The sequence below is a fragment of the Taudactylus pleione genome, unplaced genomic scaffold, assembly GCF_031769625.1.
Source record: "Taudactylus pleione unplaced genomic scaffold, aTauple2 ptg000702l, whole genome shotgun sequence".
NCBI lineage: Eukaryota > Metazoa > Chordata > Amphibia > Anura > Myobatrachidae > Taudactylus > Taudactylus pleione.
This window is the reverse complement of record NW_028285104.1, coordinates 169,416-182,562: the sequence shown is the minus strand read 5'-3', so window position 1 is coordinate 182,562 and position 13,147 is coordinate 169,416.

Below are 13,147 nucleotides of genomic sequence, written 5' to 3'. Positions count from 1 at the left end.
CATCATCTGCACCCAAAAATAATTCTTGCAAAGGAGACCTTTTGTATTCCTGGTGTGCAAAAAAAAATGCCAGTTTTTCATAATTTAATGTAAAAATTAGCATAGTGTTTTTCAGTGGCAGCCACTGCGTGCAGTGGTACCCTCATCATCTGCACTCCAAAACATTTATTGCAATTAAGTCATTTTCTTTTTCTGGTGTGTAGAAAAATTGCCAGTCTTTTATAATTGAATTAAAAAATTTGTATAGTGTGTTTTTCAGTGTCATCTACTGTATGAGATGGTATTCCCATCATCCGCACTCCAAAATAATTCTTGCAAAGGAAACCTTTTCTATTCCGGATGTGTAAAAAAATTAGCAGCCTTTTGTAAACCAATTAAAAAAATTGTATAGTGTGTTTTTGAGATGCAGCTTATATTACTGTAATTAATGGGTGCTGTCGTATCAACATCAGCTGCACAACAAAAATCATAAGTGGAAAAAAATCTTTTTTTTTAATTTTCTGATGTAAAGAAAAATCTCCAGTCTTTTAATAAATCTGTAAAAGCAATATAATACCTGCGGATTATACTTACACTTCTTCAGAAGTAAATGAAGAGTGTATATGCTTGTGGATATTAAGCATTAAAGAGACACATGTTTTGTTGTGCAAAATCTTTACTTATTGCAAAACTTGTGATGCATAAAATGTATAGTGCATAAAACCAATGGTATGCTGAAATGTAGGTGCTATGGAATAAAACAATGGGAATGTAAACGGGAATAGTTATTGAGAAATCGGTGTCCTAGGTATAACCAGGTGGTGCTCCCAACTGCACTGTATGTTTACGGGTCACGGTTTCCAAATCATGCATTTGTAATAGCTCCTGGTGTCTGCAGAGATCGGAGTCCTGCACCTCTGTTTAATACATCATACCCAATTCTTGATGATGTCAGGCCAAATGAGTCTTCTCTCGCCCACTCTCACACCTTCTTGATGATGTCAGTCCTCTGGGAGTGCTAGTGGGTGATGTTACCGGTCTCTACCTCTGTGTCTTGTATTCCTGGTGTGTGTCGATTCACACACACTGGCGTGGTGACCTCCTGTTGCCCGCGATACTTCTGGGTTTGAAGTTTCGTGAGACTTGGAAGTATAGATGCCGTCTATTGAAATTTCCTCTCCAACCAGAGATTATTTATTATCAGTTTCTTATATAGCGCAACATATTCCGTTGCGCTTTACAATTGGAAACATTAATAGAACAAAACTGGGTAATAACAGACTGATATATAGGTAGGAAGGCCCTACTCGTAAGCTTACAATCTATAGGAAAATAGTCATTGATAGACAAGGATAGGTGCTATATATTGCATTTTCGTCCAGCCAGAATGCAGAGTTTCTTGGTGGGCTGTATGATCCAGTCACACAAGAATGTTGGCCAAATTTCAGGAGGATGTTAAAGAAAGACAATGTGTGAGGTTATGTGTGGACTGTAAAAGGGGATGTAAGGAATCGGTATGGAATCCCGGCTGCCGCATGGCCGGCAGTTCGATTCTCGGCAGCCCGACAGATCAGCAGAGCCCAGCAGCGGAAGCCCGACAGCGCTGGAAATCCTGATCATCCCTAAAGGAAGTATAAACTAACCTAACCTCCTAACCCTCCTTAGGGGTGCCTAACCCTAACCTCCCCCCCAAGTGCCTAACCCTAATCCCCCCTCTAAGGGCCTAACCCCCCCTCCCCCGCTGCCTAAACCTAAGTCCCCCGGAGGGGTGCCTAACCCTAACCTCTCCCCGGGGGTGCCTAACCCTAACCCCCCTTCCCCTAGCCTAACCCTAACCTTCCTGGGGGGTGCCTAACCCTAAGTCCACCTAAACCTAACCCTCCCCCCGGCAGCTGTCCGCTCATGGCGCCTGGCATTCCTTTGATCAGGATGCCGGGCGCTGGTCTCCCGGCGTCGGGTAAATGACAGACGTCTAGATATAGACGCTGGTCATGTATCGCACGCCGGGATAAAGCAGACGGGAAGCCGGCTGTCGGTATTAAGGCAGCCGGTTTCCCGACTGCATACCGGATGTAATTAGATGTGGAAGCTATGAAGGTTATGTGGGCGGTTCTGGAATCTGATAAGCTTGCCTGAAAAGGTGAGTTTTCAGGGAACGCTTGAAGGTTTGGAGGCTAGAGGAAAGTCTTATTGTGCGTGGTAGGGCATTCCACAGAGTGGGTGCAGCCCGAAAAAAGTCCTGTAGCCGTGTATGGGAGCAAGTAATGTGTGGGGATGAAAGATGCAGATCTTGTGCTGAGCGGGGAGGTCGGGTTGGGAGATATTTTGAGATGAGTGAAGACATGTATGTTGGTGTGGTTTGGTTAATAGCCTTATGTGTAAGTAAAAGTATTTTGTATTGAATAAGGTAGAAAACCGGCAACCAATGGAGGGACTGACAGAGCAGAGCAGCAGATGATGAACGTTTGGCACGGAAAATCAGCCTCGCAACTGCATTCATAATGGATTGTAATGGCAAATGTTTTTGGGAAGACCAGTAAGGAGACTATTTCAATAGTCAATGCGGGAAATAATGAGTGAATGGATTAGAGTTTTTGCAGTGTCTTGTGTGTGATATGGTCAAATTTTGGATGTATCTTAGGTGTATGTAACATGATTTTGAGACAGATTGAATGTGGGGAACAAAGGACAGTTTAGGATCAAGGATGACACCTAGGCAGCAAACTTGTGGGGCAGGGTGGATTGTTGAGTTATCAACAGTGATAGATCAGGTTGGTAACTATTATTGGCCAGTGGAAATATAATGAATTCTGTTTTAAAAATATTAAGTTTGGGGGGCGTGGCCTGACTGGCTTACTGGACAGCAGCATTTCTTTGGAGCTCCTTGTCCTTGTGCTCTAAAGGGCAAATAGACACTGCCTCCCTGAGCCTCCTCTCACCTCCAGCGTGTGCCCGCTCTCACCCTGACCTGATTCCTGCACTCTGGCACCATTCTGCGTGGAACAGAGATCTGCGGCCCACTGCAGCTCCAGAAGCCAGGGGCTAAATTTTGGAGCCCACATTGGAGTACCTGGATGCTGCCTGCTGAGACCTTGCCAGCTCCTGTTAATGTACAGCTCTCATGTCTCCTCTCTACTCCTGCACCCAGGTTGGTGATTGACTGTTTATTTTTCACTTGCCTTTCTGAAAAGCTGTGATCCCTTGCCTCACCATACTGTTCTAGTGATATTATGTTACCCTCCCCATGAGAGCTCTTCAGCTCCTGCTCTTCTGATTGAACCTCTGCTACTACTATCCTCCTAATGTGATCTACAACACTCCACACCTACTTGCCGACATATATATCCATCTCCTCCCTATATGACACCATAATCCAGCATCTCTAAAACCAACTAACGTGCAGTCTCTATTTTTCTGACACCTGTGCCTCCAACCTCTGAAGACCGTTATGCCTGCCAAACGAGGCAAACTTTCTACCCTTGCACCCCTTATTAAATTTGTTTCACAAAAAACTCCTGACACTATATCTGCTGGGAAGACCTCAGTAGCGTCCACCTCCATGGCTGCTTCCCCATCCAGTCTCATGACCCCACTACTGACGCACCACTTACAGTCTGTACGCTCCATCAGATGCTCCAAGCGTTTTGGACAGATCTCACCTCTGACTTACAAACCTCAGTTAAACAATTATCTGCTGAAGTAACGAATGTGGGTGACCGCACTAACCATTTAGAAATAAAGGTGCAAGAACTTGTGTCCTCCCATAACGATCTTCTCACCTCCCATAATTCTGTCCTGATGGAACTAACAGCTGTTAAGGATAAACTTGCTGACTTAGAGGACAGATCCAGGAGAAATAATATTAAGATAAGAGGGGTCCCAGAATCTGTGCTTAATGATGGTCTCCAGGACTTTGCCCTGACCCTTTTCCAGAAATTATTACCGTCTGCTGACGTCTGTGACCTGTTAATTGACCACATTCATCGCCTCCCTAAACCCCGCACAGCCCCTGGCAGTTCCCCCCGAGATGTTTTGCTACGCCTTCACTTTTTCCCTATTAAGGAAGATATCATTAGAGCTGCACGGTTGGTAGAAGACACAGAGGTCCTTAATAATCTCCAACTATTCCCAGATCTCTTGATCCATACCATCAACAAACGTAGATCTTTCCAACCTATCACCAAGGCTCTTCGTGATAATGATATTCAATATCGCTGGGGTTTCCCGGTGAAGCTCTTGTTACGGAAAGATGGCTCCACGTTCGTCATTTCATCTTTGGAGGCCGGTGCCAAGTTGTTATCAGAGTGGAAAAATGGGATTTTGGTACCTACCGGTAAATCCTTTTCTCTGATTCCACAGGGGACACTGGAGATGCTTACGCTGGGGTATAGAGGCGTGGATAGCTGGAGCTGGCACTTCAATAATTTAAAAGTGTGAAGCTCCTCCCCCTCTATGCCCCACCAGCCCTCAGTTTAGAAAATGAAGACCGAGAGGAGATGGAGAACAAATGTTTTAAATTTCTTTTATTCATCAGAGCAATAATACAACAAAAAATACAATTGTTTACAGAATTAGCAGGCAACACATGGAATAAAGAATAATTAATGGCAGCAATATATAAATAGTGTTAAATCAATAAAATGTATCACATTTTCCTCTTTGAGTAGAACCTAAATAAACATATATTCCCTAAGTGGTCTAGACACGGCCGGCACACCCCCTCAAAAAATAACAAGATATCCAAAATCAAATCGAAGACAGGTTTCCCCTTAACCCGTGATAGGAAGCACAATAGGCGGATCGTCTTGTAGAATCCTTGTTTCATACCAAGAGGTATGTCTAAAACATAAATAAATTTGGCTACGTATTTCCACCGCAAGGGAGTCTATAAAACCTTCCCATAATTGAAAAAATTCTGCTGTCTTAGCCTCCTTGTGTAGTGTAGTCTCTAGCCAGTCCATTTGAAAAGCGAAAAATAATTTAGCCCTAAATAAAGAAATCGACGGGGGATCTGCATGAGTCCAGCTCTGTAATATACATTTACGAGCCACCGCTGATACAATCATTAATAGCTTTTTACTATCTCTTGTGCCCGAAACATATGATGGTAAAATACCCAAAATCGCCCACTCCGCCGACAATGGGAGGTAATTAACCAGACAACTTGATGCGAATCTATTAACCATTGACCAGAATCTACATATAAGGGGACACTCCCACATACAGTGGGTGAAAGTTGCCTCAGAGGCCCCACATTTAGCACAGTTACTATCATCAGACAATCCCATCAAGAACCTGCGGTGAGGGGAGAAATACCCATTATGATAAATGTTATAAAACATTTCTTTGTACATGCTTGATGAGAGTACTGATTGAGAATAGAGGAATGAGCGCAATAGACCCTCCACAGTGATATGAGGGAAGATCCTACACCAGGTAGATAATCCCGTAGAGACTTTGGAATAATCTAAAGGAATCTAAAGAATTTTGTAATGGAGGGAAATTACTCCCCTGCCTCCCATAGGTCTATTTAGTAACAGATCCAAGGAGTTGGACCAGTCTGCTGGAGAAAAGACGCGTATCATAGAGCTCACATAATGCTGTGAGAGTGGGAATGGGGCAAATTATATTTATTTACCAGTTCCGCCACTCGATAGGGTCTACAGTTCTCAATGTCGACCAATGCCCGGACATAAGGTATTCCCCTATCTGGCCATGACAGAAAAGGCACAGAAGCCTCTCCGTTTTGAAACTCGGGATTTAGTAAAAGTGGGAGGAAAAGAGAATGGTGAGAATTTAAATTTCTTTGTTTTCTAGTGTATTGCCAAACTCTCCATGCAACCATCAGTAAGGGATTGTTAATAATATCCTCAGAAATCTCCTGTCTATGGGAATGAAGGAATGCCAATATGTGTTGGTCAGGTAAAAAAAATTGGTCCATCTGTGAATCAGTATATAAATCAGTCTTGTGTATCCAATCTCGTATATATCTCAAAATTCCAGCATGGCTATATAATTTTAGGTCAGGTAGATTGACCCCACCGTTAGCCCTAGTTTGCTGAAGTTTCACTAAGCCAATACGAGGTCGTTTGTTCTTCCAGATAAATTCCCTAAATGTTTTATACAGGGATTTTTCATCTTCCTTGGAAAGCAAAATTGGCAACATCTGTAAGGGATATAACAATTTCGGAAAATATATAATTTTCAATAAATGGATTGTACCCAAGTATAATAACATAAGATGTTGCCATTTAGACAGATCCCCCGCCACCTCCCGAATGAGTGATTTCATGTTAAGATCATATAAATCCCCCATATTTTGAGGTAATTCAATTCCCAAATATCTAAGTGAAGTAGGGACCCATACTACCAGATATAAATCCCCCCAATGCGGTCTCACTGTAGGACCCAAGAACAATGCTTCTGATTTATCTGAGTTAATACTAAAACCTGAGACCTTAGCAAAATCTGACATTTTATCAAAGATTTTTGGTAGAGTTTGTGCTGGATCCGAGACAGAGTAATAAATCATCAGCAAAAGCCTGAACTTTAAGTTCGTGAGAACCCATCCGGATATCTGTAATGCCTTTTCAGCATCTAAGCTCAAAAGCATTTCTTCCAGATGGGATCGGGAGCTAGAGTGAGACACTATAGCTGCTAAAGCCGTTCTAACTCCCTTTACCGAAAACCTACCTCTTGTGAAACCCAATTGATGGTGTGTTAGGATGTCAGGCAAAATTAATTGAAGACGATTGGCCATAATTTTGGTCAGTATCTTGAAGTCTTGATTCAGAAGTGTAATAGGTCTATAGGATGTAACTAATTCCGGGTTTTTAGAAGGCTTAGGTATGACTATGGTAAATGCATCATTAAAATTTGGATAGTGTAATTGACCCTCCAATACTCCCTTGAATAAGGTAGTAAGAAATGGGACCAGTTGGGGTTGCAACATCTTATAATATTCCCCAGCAAAACCGTCAGGGCCTGGAGATTTGTTATTATGAAGGTGAGAAATAACCTCTTAAATCTCTGTTTCTGGAATATCTTGAAGTAAAATATCTCTTTGGGTTGAAGTGAGTTTCGGAAGCTCCACTTCATTCAGCAGATCTCTACGTAACTCAGGGAATTCTGGGGGAGCTGTATATAGAGACTTATAATAATCTTGGAATGTGGATACTATTTCAGGTGTAGATGTCAAACGAGCAGCTGTAATAGGGTGTCTTATTGTTTTAATGGTATGTCGAGTATTGTGCACCTTCACCATATTAGCCAATAGACGTCCCGATCTATTGCCCCATCTATAATAACGATTTTTTGCATAATCCATCTGAGTCCGAGCATTGGTCAACAGAAAACCCTCTAATAATTGACGATGTTGTTTGTATACCGCAAAATTGTCATCAGAGGGGCAGCCTCATATTTAATATAGGCCGAATGCACAGCATCATGTAATACGCCATATTTACTCCGATATTCCCGCTTCCTCCCAGCTTGATAAGCCAATATATGACCTCTAATGACCGCCTTGGAAGTTTCCCAAAAAAGGACTGAGTCCTCCCAATGCTCTATATTGTCATCTACGAAGTCCATCCATTTGGATTGGAGATACTGTTTAAAGTGATCTGATTGGCTAAGGAAAGATGGGAACCTCCAAAATCTATGTGACGCCTCATACGACTTAGTTCGGATATCTAAAGAGACCGGAGCATGATCCGATATGACTATGCTATGGATATCGCTAGAACGTACAGAAGGAATCAATTGATCATCCACTAATATGTAATCAATTCGGAGAATGATCTGTGCACTCGAGAGTGATAGGAGTGTGTCCTGTCGGTGGGGTTAAGAAGTCGCCACACGTCACACAATTTGTCAAGCGAAAGTAATAGCCCCACACCCCCCGGTCCTGGTGATGATAGAGAGGCTGAAGATCCCAGTCTATCAAGTGTCTCATCAGCCACCCCATTCAAGTGTCCCCCCACCAGCAGGTTCGGAGTGGATCGACCCAATAGCAAATTAGAAATTGTTCGAAAAAATTCCAAATTAGGAGAGTTGGGGGCATAAATATTCAGGAGGGTATAGGGTTTCCCCCGCAAAAGCACATCTAATAAAATATATTGGCCCTCCGAGTCACATTCTGAACTAATTATAGAATAATCTAAGCGTTTGTGAAACACTACGGCCACACCTCTTTTCTTAGTGACAAATGAAGACGAAACGCATTCCTTGATCCAGGAGCTACGCAGACACATATCATCCGAATGCGCCCAATGTGTCTCCTGCAAAAATGCTATATCCGATCCTAATTGTTTAAGGTGTGTAGCCACTATTCTACGTCTACGTTTAATTGGAGAGTTTAATCCCCTCACATTCCAAGAGACCATACGGATAGAATTATGTACTATGGAAACTAAAGTAGAATTATCAGCTGAAGGCATTACTATTATCTAACCCCAGTCTAGAGACTGAACCCATGCAGATATTATGAACCACCTTGTCCGCTCCCCATCCCAGCGAGTGGGGAGCCAAACTAGAAAAACAAAAAAGGGGGGTGCCGTCCGCCACTCCCAAACCACTCAAGATGAGAAGAATTCCATATATTACCATTAAAACATCATTTTGCTCTGACAAACTCCATTTTCTATTTTCCTCCAAACATATAAACAAGGAAACATGTAGTACATTACATATTTCCATGGCACATAAAAATAATACAACAAAAATGAGAAAAGTCAGAACCCAAAACCGAGGGAACCCAACTTCCCATAACATGTTTTGTATAAAATAGAACAGTACACTATGTGTGTCCCTCTTTTGTAAATAAAGACACAGAAATATCAGGATATCAAGCATTAGGTCTCGTTGAATCAGCAAATCTAATGGGCAGGGAGTGCACGTATGTTTTGGCCTTGTCTTAGTCATCATACATATGAACTACTCCATCCACGGTAACTTTCAGTTTCGCAGGGAACAACAGTGCAAATTGGATATGGTTATCAAAGAGTATTTTGCAAAGTGGAGAGAATTCTTTTCTTTTTTGAGACACTGTGGCCAAGAAATCCTGGAACATCAAGAGTCTGTGACCCTCAATAACCAGAGACCCTTGTCGTCTATAGGACCGAAGCACTAACTCCCTGTCTCTAAAGTTTAAATATTTAGCTAGTACAGGGCGGGGTCTAGAAACGTTAGTAGATCTCTCTGGTCCCAGTTGATGTGCACGTTCAATAATCATGGGAGGAGACATCTGGGTTATACCTAAGGCATTATTGAGATCATTTTGCAGATATTCAATTAAGGCAAACCCTTTCACCGTTTCCGGAATTCCCAGAAACCTGAGGTTATTCCTTCGATTTCTATTCTCCAAATCATCTATCTTATCTAGGAGAGCCTTAATAGTATCTCCCTGTGAGGTAGAAGATGACTGTAGAGCCGACATAGTGTCCGCCACATCGTTTGTGCATTGTTCCACTGCGTCAAGCCTCTTTTCATGAGACTCTATTTGTGAGGTCATGGACACCAAAGTGGAACTAAATTCCTTAAATTGTTGTTCCATTAGGGGCTTAATAACCAAAAGCATCTCCTGAGCCGCTGCTATAGCCGTAGGAGCTGCCAAAAGCACTGAGTGCTGTGTATCTCCCTCCAAGGCCAAATTAGGTGACGATGGTTGAGTGATAGAAGGACCAGGGGAATTAGGGGGGGAAGACACCGCGGACGCGGATGGCTTCGCCTGAGACATAGTACCCTTCGCAGATTTCCTGGTCATTGTAAAATATTTTTGCATACCCAAAACGGCCACAGTGAGAATGAAAGATAAAAACGTATATATTCCTGTATCTACTTATGCGCACACATATATATATTGGTTGTAGGGGGACTACTACATATAATCAAAAACCATACATCATGACATGATGTATCCTGAGAGTAGAGAAATATCTCAAAAATACAAATAATGCACAACATACATTATTATAACGTGAATTGCAACATTCGCCACTAGATGGCAGTAAGATCACATAGATCAATAAAATAAACCTCCTAAACTGTGAAAGTATAATCCACTATATAGAGGTATTAGGAAGGAGACATAGGATTGGCAGATTTAGGGAAAAAAAGTGGGCCCCAGATTTAGGAAAGGAAGGGGGTGCAGGGGGTAGAAAAATCACAGACAAGGGAGAGACCTGAGGTCAACAACCATAGAATAAACACTTGCGTAATTTAGCTGTGTATCAGGACAAATTGACAAAAGGATAACAAGTGCGCCTGTATGTATCCCAAAGGTAATCTCCCTCCTCCACCGTTTGGATAGGTTTCAAACACTTTGTTCAGGGCAGGCAGGACATCCACAATCAGGTGCAGCCAAACAGCTCAACCCCAGCTAATGTTGCGAGGCCCAATATGCAGATCTCAAATTCCGTGGGACTCTGGATCGAGAAGCGGTCACCCCAGACATCCACCACATAGAACGCCGGGCACATCAGACACCCTCCAGCAGCAGAGCCGACAGCAGCCCTCCAGCAGTTCAGGCAAACGAGCACCACAGAGGGAGATCAGGTGTGGTCAAAATGGCCGCCAAGTTCACAGGCAGGCAGTGTCCCTCCGCGTCTCCGCAGCCGCCGATAGCTCCCCAATAGGAGGAAAGGGCCGTTCCGCTCAATGGGGCAGCAAGGATTGTCCCAGTCTCCGGGTCCCGTCTGCGGAGTCAGGAAGAATTCAGCCTCCTCACCCGCGATCCAGGCAAGCCAGGTAAGTCCGCACCACAAGGTCCGCTACCACAGGTGTTAATTAGGCACTCCCCCGCTAGAATTTCACGGGGAGTATTCTCCAGGGCTGAGACCCAACTGAAGATGGCCCGTCCAGTCTCTGACCAGCCCGCTCTCAGGAATCAGGCACAGTTCTCCGACTCCCGCGCAGGAGCTCCCACGCCAACAAGATGGCGGATAAGCTGAGCGCTCAACAGCGTGAGCCGACTCCGGGGATAAACTACAGCCGGGTAAGTGAAATGGCCAGCATCCCACTCCCCGCCGGGTCTCCAAAGCCTCATGCACCAGTCAGGGTAGATGGACCCCCAGATATCTTATCTCTGAAGGGTCTAACGGGAATCCAAGCTGAGGAGCCCTGATAAAATGCGGCCACATACGAGGCCCGCCCACCGAAAGTCCGATGGAGAACAAATGGAGTAAAAAAGAGAGAACACACAACTGAATCATACAACATACGGAACAAACCGAACAGGCAGGCAAAGAGCGCAGAGGTGGGCGTCCAGTGTCCCCTGTGGAATCAGAGAAAAGGATTTACCGGCAGGTACCAAAATCCCATTTTTTCTTTCATCCACTAGGGGACACTGGAGATGCTTAAGCTGGGGACGTCCCAAAGTTATCCCCACGGGCGGGAGTGCTCTGTGGCGCCTGCAGAACAAGGCAGCCAAAACGGGATGCCGAAGAAGCAAACGTATCAATTTTGTAAAACTTGACAAATGTGTGAACTGAAGACCAAGTGGCTGCACGGCACAATTGTGACGTGGAGGCTCCTCTACCGGCCGCCCATGATGCACCCACAGAACGTGTGGAATGAGCAGAAATGGACGAAGGAGGCCGACGGTTGGCACTCACATAAGCCTGATGAATAGTCAGCCGGATCCAACATGCCAGAGTCTGTTTAGATGCTGGCCAACCCCTCTGAACAGCGTCATAGAGGACAAAAGGCGTCTCAGACTTATGGAGGGACCCTGACCTTGCAAAATAGATTTGGAGAGCCCTAACCACATCCAAGGTAGAAGAACCAGAGTCCTCCACCAACGATGGTACCACAATAGGCTGATTGATATGGAACGCCGACACAACCTTAGGAAGAGAGGCGGCTACCGTCCGGAGTTCCGCCCTATCCGCATGAAACACAAGGTAAGGTGGCTTATAGAATAGAGCCCCCAACTCCGAAACCCTATGAGCTGAAGCGAGAGCCAAGAGGAGAACCGTCTTCCAAGACAGGTACTTAAGATCAACCTCCTCCAAAGGTTCAAACATGGGCGACTGAAGAAACAGAAGCACTAAGTTTAGGTCCCAGGGATCTATTGGATGTACAAAAGGAGGTTGCACGCGCAACACCCCTTGAAGAAACATCTGCACCTCAGGAATGAGGGCTAATTTCCTTTGAAAGAAAATAGAAAGGGCAGAAACCTGCACCTTTAAGGTTCCCAGACGAAGGACAGAATCCAGACCTGTCTGAAGGAAAAGCAGAAACCGGGACAAACGAAAGGTCCTAGACGGAAGACCCCGACTGGAACACCATGATATATAAGCACGCCAGATGCAATGATAATGCGCAGCAGAAACTGGTTTCCTGGCACGTAGTGTGGTGGGAATAACCGCATCTGGGATGCCTCTACGTCTTAAGATATCGGTTTCAAGAGCCACCCTGTTAAACACAGCTGTGCTAAGTTGGGGTGTATGAAAGGGCCCTGCTGTAGAAGATCCGGGCGCAGAGGAAGGGGCCATGGATCGTCTGACAATAGGGACTGAAGGTCCGAGAACCAACTTCTCCGAGGCCAGTTCGAGGCCATGAGAATTACAGAAGCTGTCTCTTGTTTTATCCTTTTTAGAAGACGAGGAAGAAGTGGAATCAGAGGAAAAAGGTTAACGAAGTCGTAGATCCACGGACTTGTCAGAGCATCTACTGCTTCCGCCTGCAGATCTCGAGTTCTTGACACGTATACTGGAAGCTGACGATTCAATCGTGACGCCATGAGGTCCACCTGAGGACATCCCCAATGACGTATCAGCGCATAGAATATGTCTGGATGAAGCTTCCATTCTCCGGGATGGATATCCTGTCGACAGGTAATCTGCTTCCCAGTTGTCCACACCCGGAATGAATACCGCCGACAGTATTACTGACTGATTTTCGGCCCACAGGAGGATCTGAGTTACTTCTCGCATAGCCATGCGACTCCGAGTCCTTCCTTGACAGTTAATGTAAGCGACGGCCGTCGCGTTGGCGGACTGAACTTTTACCGGACGAGCCTTTAGAAACTCTGTTGCCTCTATCACAGCATTGTAAATCGCTCTGAGTTCCAACACATTTATTGGCCACTTCTGTTCTAGAGGGGACCATCGACCCTGAAAGTGATAATCGAGGACCACTGCTCCCCATCCTCGAAGGCTGGCATCCG